This window comes from Choloepus didactylus, chromosome 15 (genome assembly GCF_015220235.1).
Source record: "Choloepus didactylus isolate mChoDid1 chromosome 15, mChoDid1.pri, whole genome shotgun sequence".
Taxonomy (NCBI): domain Eukaryota; kingdom Metazoa; phylum Chordata; class Mammalia; order Pilosa; family Megalonychidae; genus Choloepus; species Choloepus didactylus.
Window position 1 is genome coordinate 71,284,177 of NC_051321.1, and position 19,949 is coordinate 71,304,125.

Here is a 19,949-nt window from a genome sequence, read left to right on the forward strand (position 1 = left end):
TGGGAAGTGTTCAAAAGCTTTTATTATAATCCTACAGCCTAACCTTTTGGATTCATTGCATCCCTAACTACCCTTGAAACAAACACAGGCACAGACATACACCCTGGCATGTCTTCCCTCTTCCCCTACCTCCCACCCCAACGTGACATGAAATGTCTGTCCCAGAAATAATCTGATTGTGTGCCTGGGGTCATGCTGTTTTTGGCATGGGGAAGGATGCCCTGGTCCGCCCAGAGCAGTGGCAAGCCCTTGTCTTGTAAACCATCCCCCCACCCCACACACCTCTTATCCCTTAGTTTCATTAGGTTGATTAGTTCATTTTACCTGCATTAAGTTTTATGGGCACGGAGAATACAGTAAATCATGAATACTAGGAGACTTTGTTTTTTCCGTTACCTACTAGCAAGGCATGTTGCTTATATCTTACAGAATATAAAGAGGGGATCAGCATCTACTTTGGGTCTTAGCAGTGAACTTCATCCAAGCTGGACTTGATTTTTAAATACTTTCAACTAGCATGATTTAAATCACTAGTCAGAAAGATTCTGCTTTTCTGCAAACAGTATGCCCCATTAAACATGTAAATGTGTTCATCACAGTTTACATTTGCAAATGAACGCTATGAACCTATAAGCAGGAACCTGTGTTAACATTTTTGAATGACCTTTTAGCTCTGAAAATTGAAAATTTGGGGACTATTTTATTTCTTAGAACTCAAAAAAGTCCTTAAGTATTTAACTATAATCAGTTGTAGATACTTTTGTCATGTTAAATTAGAATTTTAACTATAACAAGAATAACAGACACACACTTTAAAATTACCACCATACACGACAGCTCTTTTGTATGTATATATGCTGGATATTTTGTCAACAATAAATCTGTGTATTTGTTTAGTGTAAAAGAATGGTAACAAAATGTTTATTAAAGAATTTTATCTCCTTGATAAATGTGAAACGCATTTGTGAAAAAACATAAAACTACCTAGGATTGTGGATCATCAATGAGTTGTGGTATATAGCTTCCTTTTCTTCAGTCCCTGGAGGCAGTGTTGTGATGGAAAGAAAATAGACTTTGAATGCTGACTGGGTTCTTCTACCACTTGTGACTGGTTAAAATCAACATCTTCGACCCTTGTTTTCTCATTTATAAAATTGAAAGAGGATTAAGTAAGGTCATGTTTTTATGTAGTGTGTGACATTAGCTTATTTATTTTCTCTAGAAAGCAACTTATATTTGTGTAATGCTTTCAGATGATGCTATTTGTTTTTAACATTATTTCAGTGGGTATTCTCTACCCTCATACGGTGGGGAAGGGGGGCATTATTTTCACTGTGCAGCTAAGAAAACAGTCTTAAGAGAAGTACAGCCACTTGATGACAGAGCAAGAGCTTCAGCTTGGGTCTCCTGGCCCTGTATCCCATGAGTTTCCCACAGGAATGCTATTAAATACTGTGCTATGGTAGAAAAAAAAGCATAAAATGATCCTCTGTTCATAGTCACCTTCATTTTCCAGTGTAGTTATATCTTGGGGGAAGATGAACCTTTGATTTTTTTTTCATCTCCCAAATTTTCCTTTATTTAGTCACTTTATCCAAGGAAAGAAAACATTTTTTTCATACATTTATGGAAGCAACTGCTATTTCTATGAAAAATTGGATAATATATCTCCATTCCAAATGAATTTTTAAAACTTTTTCCAACAATTGATTCTTAAATAATTTTTCCTTATTCTGAAGTGTATATCTGCTAGGTTGTGAAGGTTTTATTGCTCAGGGTCAATGTATTGTAATCAATTTTCTTTGGTAGAGGACTTTGGGCTCTGCTTCTTAGTGGGTGAGTGACCTATTGCTCAGTTAAACATCTCTTCTTGGAAAGAAACCTGAATATATGCAGTATGGTAATATTTCACTAAAACAGATTCCGCAAGTAACACATCAATACCAGCATCATTATTTTTTGGTCCAATATAACATAGCTAGAATTTATCATCCCCATCTGAGTCTATACTGAACTAATTTAAAACATTTCAGATTTAAACAGCCTTCTTTTAAATATATAGGAACAAAAGATTTAAAATTTTCAATGAATCACACATATGAAGCAGTAAGAAAGGAGTGCAAGATAAAATCTTTAGGACACGTTTTCTGTAGAACTTCAGAAAAGAGGGAGATCACTAGGATTCTTAGAGTGTGAGTTTAGCTGCACTTTGGGCTAGAATACCTTTTTCTGGTTATCTTATTGTTCATATCTAATCACAGATAATGTTAAAACTAATGAATGGATTTCTCTAGAGACATCTAATGTTCAAAACAGAAAGTACTGTGTTTTGCAAAGAACAGTAATTAACCTTAAGAACAGTCTCATCATCAATTAAATTAATAGACAGGTTTTGATTACAAATAGAATAGAATTTGCTATTCTCACCTAATGCATTCAGGCAGTTATTTATCAGAGAAGACTCCAACACATCCATCCTAAAATTTGAAACAATATATAGGTGAAAACTTTACTACCTTTAATTATTTATACTTATGGAAAACAATAATATCAGGTTTCTCTCTACAGCAATGGTATGATTTGTGTTCTAACTTTCTCTGTGTAGTAGGTGCCTGCAACTCATCTTACAGTCAGATTTCTAGTTGTGCTTATTTGGCCTGAGGGAGTTTTATATCACCTGGTCATGTTTGTGGATTGCATTTGTGCACTGTTACACAGATAAGTCGAAATAAGCTTGATTCACATGCATTCTCTGTTTCTTTCTTCCACAGACATGGTGAGTTTTATGTAATAATAATAACTAAGATATATTATGCTAATTTTACACTGGGCTCTGTTCTAAGCAATTTACATATATGCATGTATTAATCTTCCTAACAATCCCTATAAATAAATATTGTTCCCATCTTACAAATAAGGAAACTGAGGCACAGAAATGTTAAGTCACTTGCCTGAGGTCACACAGATAGTAAGTGGCCAGTAAGTCTGTCTAGCTCTTTTAACCACCGTACCACAGCCCTCTATCATGAAAGAATGAGCTACTTCTAAAATCATGAGAATAATGGAAAGATGAGAATATTTTACAAGTTGGGAAGAAAAAAATATTACCTATAATCCAATTACCCCAACAATATTTTAAGAAACTCTTCCCAGTTTTATTTACCTGCTATATATTTTGCATCAGTACAATCATAGTCTCTATATAATTTGTATTCTAGTTTTTTTCACTTATCATTATATCAAAAACATTGTCTGTGTTTCTTCATAATCTTCATAATGTACTTGTAAGTGATCTGCATAGTTTTTCATCTCATGACTACTAAATCGACTAACCATTCCCCTGGAAGTGTACTCCTTGGTGCACTTTTTGTTATTGTCATTGTATTAGTCAGTTTCTTTTGTTACAAGTGGTAGTAACCCAATTCAAAGTAGCTTAAGCAAAACTGAGAATTTTTGTTCCTCTACCTGGGACTTGTGGAGGTGGGTTAGGCTGTTGGTTCCAGTTGCTCAGAGGATGTGGTCAGGGCTGTTTCTTTGCATTTTCGGCTCTGCTCCCTCTCCTAGCCGGTTTTGCATATTGGCTCTCTCCTCGGGGTTGTGAAAATGACCGCCCACATGTCCTGCCAGGTTAGCAATTCCAGCCCCAAAAGGACTTTTCTTTCCCAACACTCATATGAAAACTGCCTGCCCGAGGCCTGTGCCCACCCTTAGACCAGCCAGTGTCACCAGAGACCCGGGGACTCTTGTTCGAGGGATGTGTCCACCTGCGTGCCAGGATGAGGCACTGTGATTGACTGCTCTCTAGGATCAGGAGTGGAAGAGGGGTTCCCAGAGGACAGGGGAGTGATGCACCAGAAGAAGAGGAGAAGGTGGGAGATGAGCACAAATAATGGGCACAGCAGCCACAAATAATAGCTACCACGTCTCTGATATAGACAGTACTACAAAACAGTTTTAAAATTGTTCATTGGGTACAGGTATGGGAGGTTAAACACAGAAAAATGCTCTAAGTAATTCTACACTGTTTGTCCAGGTGTCCTTCCCTGTTATAGGAATTTTTAAAGCAGCAAATCTTCAGGTACTCTTCTACCTAATTGACCATGAAAGTATATACCCTTGGTGTCTCAAGTGCTTTGAAATGTTTATATGTGCCTTTTATGTTTTATATTTGTGCTTTTGTAAGTTAAAAAATGTAATCACCAAGACCATCCATTTCCAAGTGACAGCCTTCCATTTTATAAAATAATTACTGTTGAATCCAAATTTTTGCTCAACATGTGCTATCACGTTACTTGTCAAAGCCAACTGAATTAATGATTAAAAGGTTCAGATGAAAAGCAACTGGCTTAACTTCAACGAGGTTTTCATCCTTTAATTTAAAAATGTGTCTGGCTAACTGATAATCTATCATGTTTTATAAAGAAATATTGATGGCCTGTAAAGTGTGTGGTTCCCTCACTTCTGACTGTGTGGGCAGGTCTCACTGCAGGCCTCTGAAGCATTGATATTCCTGTAACCTTTGAGGCAAGATGTGTGTATAGTGTATTAATGAGCTGGTTGAAGTGATGTACAGTAATTTCATCCTTGGGTAAAAACAGATGTGAAAGATTCTATTTTAATATTTAATCAGGCTCCAAGCCTCTGTTGGCTTGTTTAAGTTGACCTGACAGCATTATACCTGGAAACACTTTGAATTAAACTCTGAGTGCTTGACCTTGTTCAAACAGTTGTAATTTAATAAGGCTGCTGTCTTGCTGGAGATAGCGTGGCTAATAGGCAAATCCTTTTCTGGCTAGGATTGCTGTGTTTGTGAGTGTTGCAGATGGGGAGGAACTGGGCTTTGAAGAAGTCAGAAAATCTAAATTAAGAAATTGTCTCTTAGAAGACTTTTTTTAAAACTTTTGTTTTACTTTTTAGTCTTATGAAAGTAATATTTACATAATATATAATATATATATATATTGTTTCCAATGTCATTTTAGGCTCATTTTAGTTGAAAGGAATGGAAAATCAGTTGTTAAAAAGCAGGGGCTGGAATCAAAGAATCTTTGTAAGAACTGCATGCTTGCTCTGACTCCATCCATCCATCTATCCATCCCCTTCTTGCCCCCTCTGTCTCTGCCTTTCTCTACACCTTGTCTTCTTTCTTTTCTTGGCTTCCTCGCTCTGTCTTTCATATCTTTTTCTTTACCCCATATCATAGCTTCTGTTTACTCATCATTTCTGTTCTCTCATGCTATCACTTTGCTGTGGCCCCTGTTTATTTCCGCTTTCATCTCCTTTCAGGTATAGTTCCTGCAGTTGACAAGTTTGTTTACTGGTTCAGATTCTAGATAGTGGGGTCTGATTGGCTCTACTAATCTTTTGAGCCATATTAGAGCTGCTTTAGAGCAGGGGGCTACAGACAGGACCGTTTTGGCTTGAAGGAAAGTTCGGTAGGGTCAAAAATCATGACTTTCCCAATATAAATGCTTTTCTTTATTTTTTTTCTGGTGGAAAAGTGCTACATGCTTATTGGAGCAGATATGAAATTAAAAAAAATTAATAAAAAGGCAATTCAACTCACCTGTAATCCCATTTCAATAATTAATCACAAAAAACCCCCAAAACTAATCACTTTGGTATATTTCCTCTAAAATTTTTTTTCTTTACATATAAAAATTGTATATACCTTAACGTCTCCCTCCAATTTAATATCATAGCAATAATATTTTAAAAGTCTTCATATCTCCTTGTCACATTTGGCATTTGTGGAAATATTCTGGCTATGAGCCTTGTATAAAAAGCTGTGCAATTTGGTGTGACTATTTTATTAATTCTTGGCTTTCTGACTAATATTAAGTGTGACATCATTAATCATTTTATTTCATCTTCTCTTTGACTTGCATTATTTATCACTCTTTTTGATAGGAATTAACTTGTATACATTTCCATCTCTCATTGTGCCTCATACTAAGTAGGTATTCAGCAAGTATTTGATGGGTCTATGCTTTTCTTAAATTTTATGAGACTTAGCTTCTGTGATTTGAAAAGGGAATAGGGAAACATCCTAATTGCTTTAAAACTAATGCGAATTTTGACAGTGCATGTGGTGTACGTAGGAAGCTGGTGGACTGTTCTCTTCCAGGAGCCCTCCCAGGGTGGCATTCAGAACCTTGTGGATTTACTCCCATCCAGTGTGGTAGGCAGAGTTCCAAGAATGACCCCCATTGACCCTGGCCCTTTGTATACTCTCTTCCCCTTTGAATGTGCATAGAATCCGTGAATGTGATAAGATACCACTCCCTTGATTATATTAAGGTACAAGCAAAAGGGAGGCCATCCAGGTGGGCTTAATCAAATCACATGAGGCAATTAAAAGCAAACTTTTTTTCAGGCTGTTGGGAAGAAAGAGGGATTCAAAGCATGAGAAAGAGTTGAAGGATTTGAGCTGCTGTTACTTTTGAAAATGGAGGGGACCATGTCGGGGTAGTCTCTAGAAACTGAATGTGGCTCATGGCTGATAGCCAGGAAGGAAATGGGGACCTCATTCCTACAACCACAGGAACTGAATTCTGCCAGCACCTGCATGAGCTTGGAAGCAGATTGTTCCCCAGAGCCTCTGTTGTGGTTTGCTAATGCTGCTGTAATGCAAAATACCAGAAATGGATTGGCTTTTATAAAGGGAGTTTATTTGGTTACAAAGTTAAGGCCATAAAAGTGTCTAAACTAAGGCATCAAAAAGAGGATACCTTCACTTTGGAAATGGCTGATGACATCTGGAACACCTCTGTCAGCTGGGAATGCACATGGCTGCCGTCTGCTGGTCCCGAGTTGTGTTTCAGCTCCTCTCTCAGCTTCTGTACATCCTTAGCTTAGCATCTCTAAACATCCTTCTGTCCGTAACCCCAAGCATTTCTGAGCATGTCTGTCAGCTCCCAAGCATCTCTCCAAAAGTCTCTCTCAGCTGCATTTGGGGCATTTTGTCCTCTGTTAGCTTCTCTGGAGCAAACTCTGTGCCAGCATCTCAAAGCATCTCCAGGCATCTCAAAGCATCAGCAAGTGTGATGGTTAGGTTCATGTGTCAACTTGGCCAGGTGATGGTGCCCAGGTATCTAGTGAAGCAAGCACTGGCCTAACTGTTACTGCAAGAACATTTCTGGCTGGTTGATAAACCAGAAGGCTGGTTTATTAAATCAGTCAGTTGACTCCACCTGTGACTGATGACATCAACAAAGGGTGTGTCTTCCACAATGAGAGAATTCAATGAGAGGATTTAATATAGTCAGTTGAAGACTTTTAAGCGAGACAGATAGAGGACCTTCACTTCTTTGGCTAACCAGTGAAGCATTTCCTGAGGAGTTCATCGAACATGTTCGTCAAAGTTGCCAGTTCGTTTTCCGAGGAGTTCATTGAACATCTTTAGAGTTGCCAGTTTGCTACCTACCCTATAGGATTTGGACTCTTGCATACCCATAGTTGCGTGAGACACTTTTATAAATCTTGTATTTATAGATATCTCTTGTTGATTCTGTTCCCCTAGAGAATCCTAACTAATACAGCAAGCATCTCTCCAAAAGCCTCTCTCAGCTGCTCTGAGCTTCTGTCTGTGAGCTCTATTATAGGACTCCAGTGATTTAATTAAGACCCATCCTAAGTGGGCAGAGTAACAACTCCATGGAAATAATCTAATCAAAGGTCATGCCCTAATTAACAAGATTAATAAATATGTCCCTACAAGACTGCATTAAAGAATGTGACTTATGGGGGGACAAAATATATCCAAATTGGCACAGCCTCCAAGCAAAGACCCAGCCTAGCCAGCGTCTTAATTTTGGCTCTGAGACCTGAAGCAGAGAACCTAGTCTGGCTGCCTGGATTTGTGACTTAAAGAACTGTATGCTCATAAATGGATGTTGTTTTAAGCTACTGGTTATGTGGCAATTTGATGCACAGCAGTAACAAACAAATCTGGCAGATTCTAAGTCTTACAGATTTTAACCTGACTTTCTATGCATATCAAGGGCAGAGCTTTCTTTCCGGGCAAACTCAGTAGCCTAGCTGAAGAGACTGATGTATGAAGGCAGGAAGCCAGTATATTATCCTAGGAGATGAGATGCTTAGTTTTTTTTTTTTTAACAGATGAATTTTAGTGCATTTTTAAAATCACGAATAGGTCTGGCATCTTGTTTCCATTGCTGCACGGCCCTTAGATTATATTCATCAGCCTGCTGAACTGTTCCTTTTTCAGAGACATACATACCATCCCCAGATTTTCTTATATCCTCGTTTCTGACTGTTGTGGCTTGCTGAATCAAAGCAGCTGAATTTGACACAAGCTCAATGTCTCATTTCCTTCAAGGATTAACTCATCTTTCTGGGCTTGAGATACTGAACAGGCAACACCTGGCCTCATCTGAACCCTGCGGATATATTTTTCTCCCAAGAAATTTCAGATTTCAACCAGAGACCCACTTTTGAATAACAACGTTGATGGGGAAGTGAACATACACAGACCTCATCTTGTAATGGAAGCCCAGTGTAACACCCTTGATTGTGTTCTCTACATGACTACCGATAGTGCGAACTGTAGCCAGCTTCTTTCTACTTTCCCACCATCTGTCATCCCGAATTCTCTTCTTTTTCTTCCCAAATAGACTGAGTTCTGCATTGATGTGATTGAAGTCCCTCCGCAGGGTTCCTCTGGGGCCCTTCACAATAACTGTGCATCCCTTCAGTGTGATGTCGACATTTTCTGGAATGTCGACAGTCTGGTTGATTTGGCAAAAAGCAAGATGCTTACTTTTGAATGGTTAGTTCATTATATCCCTGAAGGCAGACCTGGGCAGGAAGCTAAGCTTGCATGAGTGAGCATGGTACCTAAACTGGGAGAGTTAGATGATTACAGCTTTCAATGCATCAGACATATGTCTCACAACAGGGTGGCTTTCTCTATCCCTTGATAGTGTTTAGATGGGCACTGCCAGCTTAACTGGAGACTCCTTGTATTAGTTTTTTAAAAAATGTGATTTTATTGAGATATGTTCACACACCATACAATCCATCCAAAGTATCATCACATAGTTGTGAGTTCATCACCACAGTCATTTTTAGAACACTTGCATTACTCCAGAAAAAGACATAAAAAGAAACAATAAAACTTCAAACACCCCATACCTCTTGCCCCCACCCCTCTTTTTGATTACTAATATTGTGCTTTTTCTAATTTTAAGACTTACAATAGAGGTAGGTTAACTAAGACAGTATAATATTGTCAGAGATAGATATATAGATCTGTGGAACAGAACAGAATATCCAGAAGTAGATCCACACAAACATGGGCAACTGACTGTTTTTTCTTTGCTGTATAGTTACACAATCATCATCAAAGATCAGGGCTACTAGATTACAGTTCATCAACTTCAGGAATTTCCTTCTGGCTTGTGCCAGTTTGAATATAATGTATCCCCCAAACGCCATTATCTTTGATGTAGTCTTGTGGGGCAGACATTTTGGTGCTGATTAGATTTGCTTGGAATGTGCCCCACCCAGCTGTGGGTGATGACTCTGATGAGATATTCCCATGGAGGCATGGCCCCACCCATTCAGGGTGGGCCTTGAACAGTGGAGCCATATAAATGAGCTGACTCAAAGAGAAGGAACACAGTGCAGCTGTGAGTGATGTTTTGAAGTGGAGCAAGGTTGCTAGAGAGGAACGTCCTGGGAAAAAGCCATTTTGAAACCAGAACTTTGGAGCAGATGCCAGCCACGTGCCTTCCCAGCTAACAGAGGTTTTCCGGATGCCATTGGCCATCCTCCAGTGAAGGTACCTGATTACTGATGTGTTACCTTGGACACTTTATGGCCTTAAGTCTGTGACTGTGTAGCCCAATAAACCCCCTTTTTATAAAAGCCAATCCATCTCTGCTGTTTTGCATTCTGCAGCATTAGCAAACTAGAACCGATTTTGGTACCAGGAGTGGGGTGCTTTTGCTGCTGAGTTTGCAAATACCAAACATGTTGGAGTGGCTTTTTAAATGGATAAGGGGAAGATTCTGGAAGAATTGTGAGGAGCTTGATAGAAAAGGCCTAAACTTCTTTGAAGAGACTGTTTGTGGAAATATGGACTCTAAAGATACTTCTGACGAGGCCTTGAACAGAAATGATGAATATGTTGTTGCGAACTGGAAGAGAGGTGATCTTTGTTTTAAAGTGGCAGAGAATTTGGCAAAATTGAGTCCTGGTGTCAGATGGGAGGAAGAATTTGAAAGTGACAACCTGGAATACATAGCTGAGGAGATCTCCAGACTACGTGTGGAGGATGTACCCTGGCTTCTCCTTGCAGCTTATAGTAAAATGCGAGCAGAAAGAGAGAAACTTATAACTGAACTCCTGGATTCAAAGAAACCAGAGACTGATGGTTTGGAAAATTTCAGGCTTCCAGGGGGTGGATCCACAGAAGCTACAGCCCAATGTGAGGATGTTACCAAACATGGAACCCAGCTGCCATTTCAGTACAAGCCAAGATTGGAGAAGGAGTTACGCAGAAAGGATTTGTGGAAAGTCCTATTGTCTTACGGCTTTGACCCCTGTATGCTTCATGCAAAGCCAACAGAATTTTTGCAAGATCTTTACAGACAGAGCCATTGCCAGTCTGGACTGGAGGAGACAGACAAGGAAAAAATTGAAGGAAAAATTTCTTCAAAGACAGAGCCATGGAGGTTGAGGTCTGGAGTCAAGAGGCCTTGGGCTAGGAGAGTGGAGCAGCCCACATGCATGGAAAGGGTGAGTTTGCCCTGGAGGTCGAGGGTGGGCCTTCCACCTCGATACTTAGGAAATGTCCTGCCACCCCAAGCCCAAAAGAGGGTGGAGCACATTCCCAGGGAATTGGGGAGAGCCTGGCTGCCACCACACTGTTCTAAAGGGGTTGAGCATGTGCCCCGGAGATGGAAGGGAATCCGGGAGCTGCCCCGAAGTTTGCGGAGGGTGGGGCCGAGAATGTGGTCTCCCCAATGTGTGGATATGTTGGAGCACTCACCTAAGCATTTTGAGAGGAAAGGGCTGCCCCAAAGGCCTTTAGGAAGAGTTAGACTCCCGCTCTCTCAAGATCCAAGGATGCAACCTCACTTTGTTAATGACACTCAGACTTTGAAATCTAATGGAGTTTGTCCTGCGGGTTTTAGGAACTGTTTTGGTCCTGTTAACCCTGTTTTCCTTACTCTTTCTCCTTATGGCAATGGGAATGTTTATCCTATGAATGTCCCTCCTTTGTATATTGGAAGCATATAACTTGTTCTAAGTCCACAGATCCAAAGCTAAAGGAGAATTACATCTTAGGACCCACCATGCCTGTAATTGATTTTGATAGGATCTTGTACTTAACTTTTGTTACTGAACTGATTTAAGATTTTGTGATATTGTGATGGAATGAATGTATTTTGTACTTGGAAAGATAATGTCATTTTGGGGTCCAGGGGGTGGAATGTGCCAGTTTGAATATATTGTGTCCCCCAAACGCCATTATCTTTGATGTAGTCTTGTGGGGCAGACATTTTGGTGCTGATTAGATTTGCTTGGAATGTGCCCCACCCAGCTGTGGGTGATGACTCTGATGAGATATTCCCATGGAGGCATGGCCCCACCCATTCAGGGTGGGCCTTGATCAGTGGAGCCATATAAATGAGCTGACTCAAAGAGAAGGAACACAGTGCAGCTGTGAGTGATGTTTTGAAGTGAAGCAAGCTTGCTAGAGAGGAATGTCCTGGGAAAAAGCCATATTGAAACCAGAACTTTGGAGCAGACGCCAGCCACGTGCCTTCCCAGCTAACAGAGGTTTTCCGGATGCCATTGGCCATCCTCCAGTGAAGGTACCCGATTACTGATGTGTTACCTTGGACACTTTATGGCCTTAAGACTGTAACTGTGTAGCCCAATAAACCCCCTTTTTATAAAAGCCAATCCATCTCTGGTGTTTTGCATTCTGCAGCATTAGCAAACTAGAACATGGCTATTCTAAAACACTAGACACTAAAAAGAAATCTTTATACACACACACACACACACACACACACACACACACACACACACACATACACATACATATATAATGAGTCACGGTCATTTGTTAAATCCTAACTTCTCAGTTACACCTCCTCCCACTCATTTGATCACTCTGTCAATCTTTACAAGTATCTGGACAATGACCATTTTAACTTCTTTGTGCTGGAAAGAGGTGTTGACCTTACCGGGTAGAGGAATGAAACTAGTTAATGTTCTTGGAGAAGCTGGTACCTCTGGGTTTCAGGGCTAATCTGGCATGAAATCAATCTGGAGGCCTAAAGTTTCTGAAAAAATAAACTTACTAAGTAAAACATTTATAGAGACTTAGCTAGAGCCCAGGGCACTCCCTAGGGTTTTCAGGAATACTTTTGGTTGGGGCTTGGCATACTATGGTAGTTGCAGTATCTGGCTAGAGCTTGCATAAAAGTAACCTCCAGAATGACCCTTCTACTCTATTTGAAATCTCTTAGCCACTGAAACTTTACTTTGTTCCATTTCTTTTCTCCCTTTTGGTCAAGAAGGCAGTCTCAATCCCACGATGCCAGTAAGAGGCTCATCCCTGGGAGTCACGTCCTGTGTTGCCAGGGAGACTTACACCCCTGGGAGTCATGTCCCACATTGAGGGGAGGGTGGTGAGTTTATTTGCAGAGTTAGCTTAAAGAGAAAGGCCACATCTGACCAACACAAGAGGCTCTCTGGGGGTGACACTTATGCATAATTATAAGGAGGCCTAGCTTAGCCATTGCAGAAAGAAATAAGTTTCATAAGGGCAAGCCTCAAGATTGAGAGCTTGGCTTATTAAATTGGGAATCTCTCATGCTTGAGAGAATGTCAAGAATTCCCCAAGTTGGGAAATTTAATAGTTCCACATTTTTCCCCAGTCCTTCAAGGGGACTTTGCAAATACTTTTTTATTTGCTGCCCAAAATACTCTGGAATGTATCTGGGTACTGCATTAACCTGTACAGAATAATAAGATCTCATTCCCTATTCTAGGTTCTGTGTAATAAATGTTGTTTAAATAAACTGACCAGACAGCTTGAATTAGATAGTGTGCTAGAGAAAATTTAAATTTTGGACTAAATAAACATCTCTTCCTTCGGTACCACACAGAACTTGAAGTTTTAAAATACAGACAGTACCATCCTTTACCCAGTATTCTGGTTTACCTTAGTTCTAACCAGGTCCTTTTCATTCATATCTCTAATTGAAGTCTGATCTCTTTTTCAGCTTCTTTCATAGTTGCTGTATAGTGTATTGCCAACTTTCAGAGCTGCAAAACTTTAACTCTGCATCTCAGGTGTCACACAGATACCCAATATTCCAGGAAACTACCAGCTTGTACACAAAGAGCTCAGCATCTCAGAATTTAGAAATAACAGTTAAAACTCAGGAATAGCTGTGATTGCTGTGTAAGAGCTTACAATCTAGGAACCTTCACAATGAGCCTTATTTGGACATTCTGTACTCCTTAATCATCAGTTGTCCAGTCTCTGCCCTCTTTCTATCCTCTCTGATAACCCATGCACTCGAATTTAATTCTCAGCATTTGTTGATTATTGTTAGTTATATTAGTGAGACCATACATTATTTGTCCTTGTGTTTCTGGCTTATTTCACTCAATATAATGAAATTGTAGTGGCATGCAACTAGGAGAATGAACCTTGAGGACTTTATGTTGAGTCCTTGTATTAGCTTTTGATTGCTATGTAACAAATTCCACTACTTAACAGGTTAAGACATAAAAAAAATTATTACCTCCTAGTTTGCATGATTCAAGAGTCCAGGCATGAGTTAGCTGAGTCCTCTGTTCAGGTTCTCACCAGCCTGAAATCAAGGTGTTGGCTGGGGTTGTGATCTCATCTGAGAACCAGAGTTCTTTTCTAAGCTTACTGTGGGTGTGGGACTGAGGCCCTCTGCTCCTAGGGGGCTGCCTTGCCACAGGGCTATCTGTACAACATGGCATTCTGCTTCTGCAAGGTCAATTGAAGAATCTTTTTCTACTTCCAATCTTTCTAATCTCTGCCCCTTTTAAAAGCCGTCAACTTAATTAAGTCAGGCCCACCCAGGGTGATTTCCCATTTTATCTGGGACCTTAATTGCATCTGCAAAATCCCTTCACCTTTATTATATAATGGAACCTAATCATTTTTGTCATATAATGGAACCTAATCATGGGGGTGAAATCCATCATGAGGGCCATTGTAGAATTCTCCCTACCACAGTCACCTTAGTCCTGCACTCATTGCTGGATGACCACATTATTGTCTGAGATCTTCGCTCTTCAGCTGTGTAAAGTCTTTGGAAGTCCAGGGTTGGAAGCCATTTCACACCTTAAAGTGACTACTTAGTTCTGCTCACTTTCAGTACATGTTGATTTTAAAGTGAACATTTGTAACAGCAATTTTATTTACCCAATTTTTTCCACCTTTAGTAGTTGGGGTTGGTGATGAGGAATAGCATCTTCACTACAGTTTCCAGGGGACTGACTGCATTGGCCTCTTTGGTTTTACGGTCTGTTATAGAAATTCTACCCTCATTGGAATTTTGAAGATTGTAACAATCATTCTACTTGATAGGTGGGGATACCAAGGGGAAGGAAATGAGTTGTTTGCACAGTTAAGTTATTAACCAACGAAGAAATGTATTTGTTTTTTATTTATATCCTGCATAATCTCAATGTGATGACTTCCAGTAAAAGGGATAGATAATCTAAAATTAAAGCAATTAAGAAAAAAAATTTCTGTTATGGGAATTTTGACAGTCTATAAACTTAGATGTTCTTACCCATTAAAACAAACATCAAGGAGTCCATGTTTTCATAAGGTATATTTTTATGGTTGCTTGTTCAAGAGATCATTTCCTCAGGCCACACTGGTCAGGAATTTGACCAAGTTAGCCTGCCTTACTCTCTAGGAAAACTGTCAAGAAATGGGCAATGAAATAATAAGTAAAAAGTGTTCTTTGAACTTATAGGCAGTGAGTTGTTGATTGATGGAAAAGCTAGGAAGTAGGTTAATGGGAGAGGCCATTCAGACTCAGCTGTTGACTTTCACAGGTGAGTTCTAAACCAAAGGTTTCTGCTGCTTTTTGCTCATTTTCCCTGGGTGAAAGTAGCTTATAGGTTAAACATGAATACTTAGGAATCAGGCTGTCAGGGATAAATCTTCATTTCCCCATTAAACTCAGACTCCCGGAGCCTCTGTTGTTTATAAAATGAGGGTTAAAAGCAAGTCCTGTAAAGCACTTAACACCATGCTGAGCAGTAGTGGCTGACCCAGGGAAAGGGGCTTTGGTAGGAACCTTCAGCCTCAACAGGGAGGAGTTAGAATTGCTGTCCCAGGGTGAAAATTAAAAGCAGGCTGACTGTTAGTCTGTTTATTATTGTTTTAACAGTCTCTACTGACAAGGTACCCCTTATTGCCTGCACCACTCCTTGACCTCCCACCCACCTCTTGACATGCCACCGCTTTGCATGACTGCTGAAAAATGTGTGCTGCTATTGTTTGTATCACATTTGAGCTGAGTTGTATTGTATATTTTCATTAAAGGGGAAATGCTAGGTGAACATGGTCTAATAACAGTTGTGATAGAAGAGTATAAAGAAAATTCTGTTTACTAAAGTAACAATTTGGAGTGCAGGCACAGAGTTGGAAGTTCTACAAATTTTTCCCTCCTCTAGAAAAATGAAAGAGCTGAAGAAAGCGACTGGAATTAACTAGGTGGTAACCCTGGAACCAGAGTGGACATTTGGAATTATTACAGGAGTGTCAGAGAAAGAGAGAGGCTGCAGAGAGTTCACCTTTTATAAGTGAAAGCATGAACCAGTGACCGGCTCCCATACCCCATGGCAGCGGCTGTGAAAATGACTGTGGCTGCAGCAACACAGACTGGATTCCGGAAACTTCCAGCTGGGGCCAGAGCTGGCAGAGGAAACTGCCTCCTCTGAAAGTTGGGAGTGAGGGTCAAAGTCGGTTCGGGGATCCCTGAGGTTCAAGCAGGGACGCTCGCCTAGGTTTCAGCCTTAAAAGCAGCAGTGTCTGACTTCTCATAAGCACATCAGCATGTAACAAGAGACTTGGAGAGGCAGTGCATGTCATTATTATTTTTTTGGGGGTAGGGTGTTTTGTTTAGTATTTTTCTTTTTTTTTTTTTTTTAATCCTCTTATCCCTCATTTATTCTTGATCTTAGTCTGGCAGACTGAAGAGTGGGAGAACTAGATTTCCAGAGTAACCACAACATAATATTCAGAATGTCCAGTTCTGAACAAAAATTACAAACATAGAAGGAGACAGGAAGGTTTGGCCAGACACAGGAAAAAAGGAATTCAATGGAAAATATTCTGGAGAAAGTGCTGTCTCAGGAACTACTAATCAAAGATCTTAGAACAACTCTTAAAATAGGATCGATGAACTAAAGGAAAACATTGACAAAGAACTAAAGGAAATCAAGAAAACAATATATGAGCAAAATGAGAATTTCAATAATGAGATTGAAATTATAAAGAAGAACCAAATGCAAATTCTGAAACTAAAAAGTACAATAACTGATGTGAAAAATATAGTAGAAGAGCTCCAGAACAGATTGAAGGAGGCAGAAGAAAGGATCAGTGGACTTAATGATGAAACAATTGAAATTTCCTAGGTTGAATAGCAGAAAGAAAAAAAGAATGAAGAAAAAAATGAACTGAGCCTGAAGGATTTGTGGAACATCCCAATATATGTATCACAGGAGTTCCAGAAGGAAAAGAGAGTGATAAAGGGCCAGAAAAAAATATTTGAAGACATAATAGCAGGAAACTTACCAAATCTGATGAAAGATGTGAATATACGAATTCAAGATGCTTGATGAATGCCAAGCAGATTGAACCCAAAGAGATCTACACTGAAACACATTATGATCAAATAGCTGCCAACAGAAAGGAAAATGGTGATGATAATTATTGATCTTACAAAAATAAAAAGGATTATAAGAAAATATTATGATATAAACAATTATATGCCAATAAACCAGATAATCTAGAAGAAATGGAAAAATACCTAGGAATATATCAATTACCCAAATTGACTCAAGAAAAAATAGAAAACATCAATAGACGTATATGAACAGAGACTGAAACAATAATCAAAAATCTTGCGCCAAAGAAAAGTGTAGGACCATATGGATTTGCTGGTGAGTTCTACCAAACATTTAAAGAAGGATTAATAACTATCCTTCTCAAATGCATCCAAAGAATTCAAGAGGGAACACTTCCTAATTCATCCCATGATGCCAGCATTACTCTGATAACAAAGCCTGTAAAGACATTGCAAGAGAAGAAAATTACAGACCAAATTTCCTTATGAAAATAGATGCAAAAATCCTTAACACAATACTAGCAAACTGAATCCAATGTCAAATATACCATGACCAAGTGGGATTTAACTCAGGAATGCAAGGGTGGTTCAACACACAAAAACTGATCAATGTAGTGCACTACATAAATAGAATGAAGGGAAATACCCCGCACATGAATATCTCAATAGATACAGAAAAGACATTTGACAAAATGCAGCACCCTTTCTTGATAAAGACACTCAGAAAACTAGGAATAGAAGGAAACGTTCTCAGTATGATAAAGGCCATTTATGAAAAACCCACAGCTAACATACTCAATGGTGAAAGACTTAAAGCTTTCCTCCTAAGATCAGAAATGAGACACAGATGCTTGCTTTCACCACTGCTCTTCAACATTGTACTAGAAGTTCTTGCCAGAGCAATTAGATAAGAAAAAGAAATAAAAGGTATCCAAGTTTGGAAAGAAAGAAACACAACTATCTCTATTTGCAGGTGACATGTTCTTATGTATAGAAAACACAAAGGAATTCACAAGAAAACTAATAGCACTAATAATTGAATTCAGCAAAGTGGCAGTGTATGAGATCAACATGCAAAAAAAAGTGTTTTTCCTGTATACTAGCAATTAACAATCCAAGGGGGAAATTAAAACAGTTCCATTTGCACTAGCTTCTAAAAGAATAAGATATCTAGGAATAAATTTAACTAAGGATACAAAGACTTTATGCTGAAAACTGTAAAGCACAGCTAAAAGGAATTAAAGAACACCTAAGTAAATGGCAAGACAATCCATATTCATAGATTGAAAGAGTTAACATTGTTAATTTTCAATATTACCCAAAGCAGCATGCAAAATTCATGCAATGTCAGCTACAATTCCAGCAGCATTTTTTTTGCAGAAATGGAAAATCTGATCCTCAAATTTATATGGAACTGCAAAGGGTCCTGAATAGCCAAAACAGTCTTGAAAAAAAAACAGAGTTGGAGGACTCACACTTCCCAATTTCAAATGGTATTACAGAGCTACAATAATCAAAGCCAAACAAAGCCTGTGTCTCAAAATCAGTGTTAAATCAATCTCAGGGTTGAGAGGAAAAGGAGTTTAAAATCACAGGTGCAGACATATCTAGTATCCTTGTCCTTCTGGATCCACACTTCTGTCAGGGTCTTCATCATTATAAATGTTCTCTGCCGTCTGCCACACTTGCATGATATCGTCTTCTGATACAGAATAAATCAACCAAGGTTCATTGGGACTCCAGGAGAAATCAAATATCTTGGCAATGTGACCACCATGAATACAACAACTCTGGTGGCCCATCTTCTGTATCTTCTGGATATTGTTTCTCTCCAATTTTACTTAAATCCCAGACATTCAGTCTATGATCAGTGCCCGTGGAAGCCCAAATAGTTTCATTGTGAAGTGACCACTGAACCTGGAATATTTCATCCTTATGTGATTCAAAGGAATGCAACTTGAATTTCAGATTTCTCAGATCCCACAAGGCAACAGTCTTGTCAGCTGAACCTGTGGCAAGAATGAACTCACTATAAGGATTGAAAGAGACGCAGTTCACTTCAGCAGTGTGAGCATCAACTGAGTAGCTTGGTTTTGAAGTATTGTTTGAATGAGTATCCCAGATCATAAGCGTCTGATCATCAGCAACTGACCCAAACAGAGACTCATGGAGTAGATACCAGGAAATATCCTCTACTACAGCTGTGTGCCCTATAAAGATGGTCTGTGCATCCACCACTTTTCCTTCCTTTGAAACAGCACTGATGTCCCATAAGCAGATGGCATAGTCATCTGAAGCACTAAGTAACTGCCCACTGAGATTTGGGTTCCAAGAAAGCCCATACCCTTCCTTCTGATGTCCATGGAGATGCAAGTCTGGGTTTCACTGTCCAGAAGGGTCTGATTTAGAAGAGTGTTTTGTGTAGTCAAAAACAAAAACATCACTGGAAGGAGTCTTTGTTGCAATGATGCAAGGATTCTGGGGTATATAATGGGCCTTGTTCACTCCTCTTTGGTTCATCTTGATTTCTATTTCAATTTTTCCACTAACTGAGCCAAAACCTCCAAATTCTCCTTTCTTACTGCCACGGTGTGATGCATAAAACTGAGCATCATCATTAGGGAGCTGCATATTGGCTATTACAAGGTGATTTTGTTCATTTGACTTGTGTCCCCAGGACAAGTTGATGAATGCTGAAATCTTTTCCGTCTGGTCTGGTTACATCTAGAAGCCACTGTGTGGTAAGGCTGGGTCACTCCAGAGCATGGGTCATGACCAAATCATAAAGAAGAGGAGTGTTCTTTTTCCATATTTTGTACTCCTTGTTGATCACACGTTCTTCCACTGCGTCCTCAAAGGCTGCTTCCTTGTCGGCCATAGTGGGCAGGTGAGCAGGGGGTAGGGGGTGTTCCTGGAGCTGAGCATTGCAAGATGAGTAGTGAGGCTGGGGCCCAACTGAGTTTTGGCAAAGCTGCTAAGTACATCAGTGGTGAAAAAATAGTCCTTCACCAAATGGTGTTGGGAAAATTGGATATCCACATGCAGAAGAATGAA

The 19,949-nt window shown here is 39.5% G+C and overlaps 1 protein-coding gene and 1 pseudogene across 6 annotated transcripts in view; one reads left to right on the forward strand and one right to left on the reverse strand.

Annotated features, from left to right (window-relative positions):
- KAT6B (lysine acetyltransferase 6B) overlaps positions 1 to 19,949 on the forward strand; it is a 214,847-nt gene that overhangs the window by 68,363 nt on the left and 126,535 nt on the right. The gene's annotated exons all lie outside the window — the stretch shown is intronic.
- On the reverse strand, positions 18,445 to 19,773 carry LOC119510730 (annotated as a pseudogene).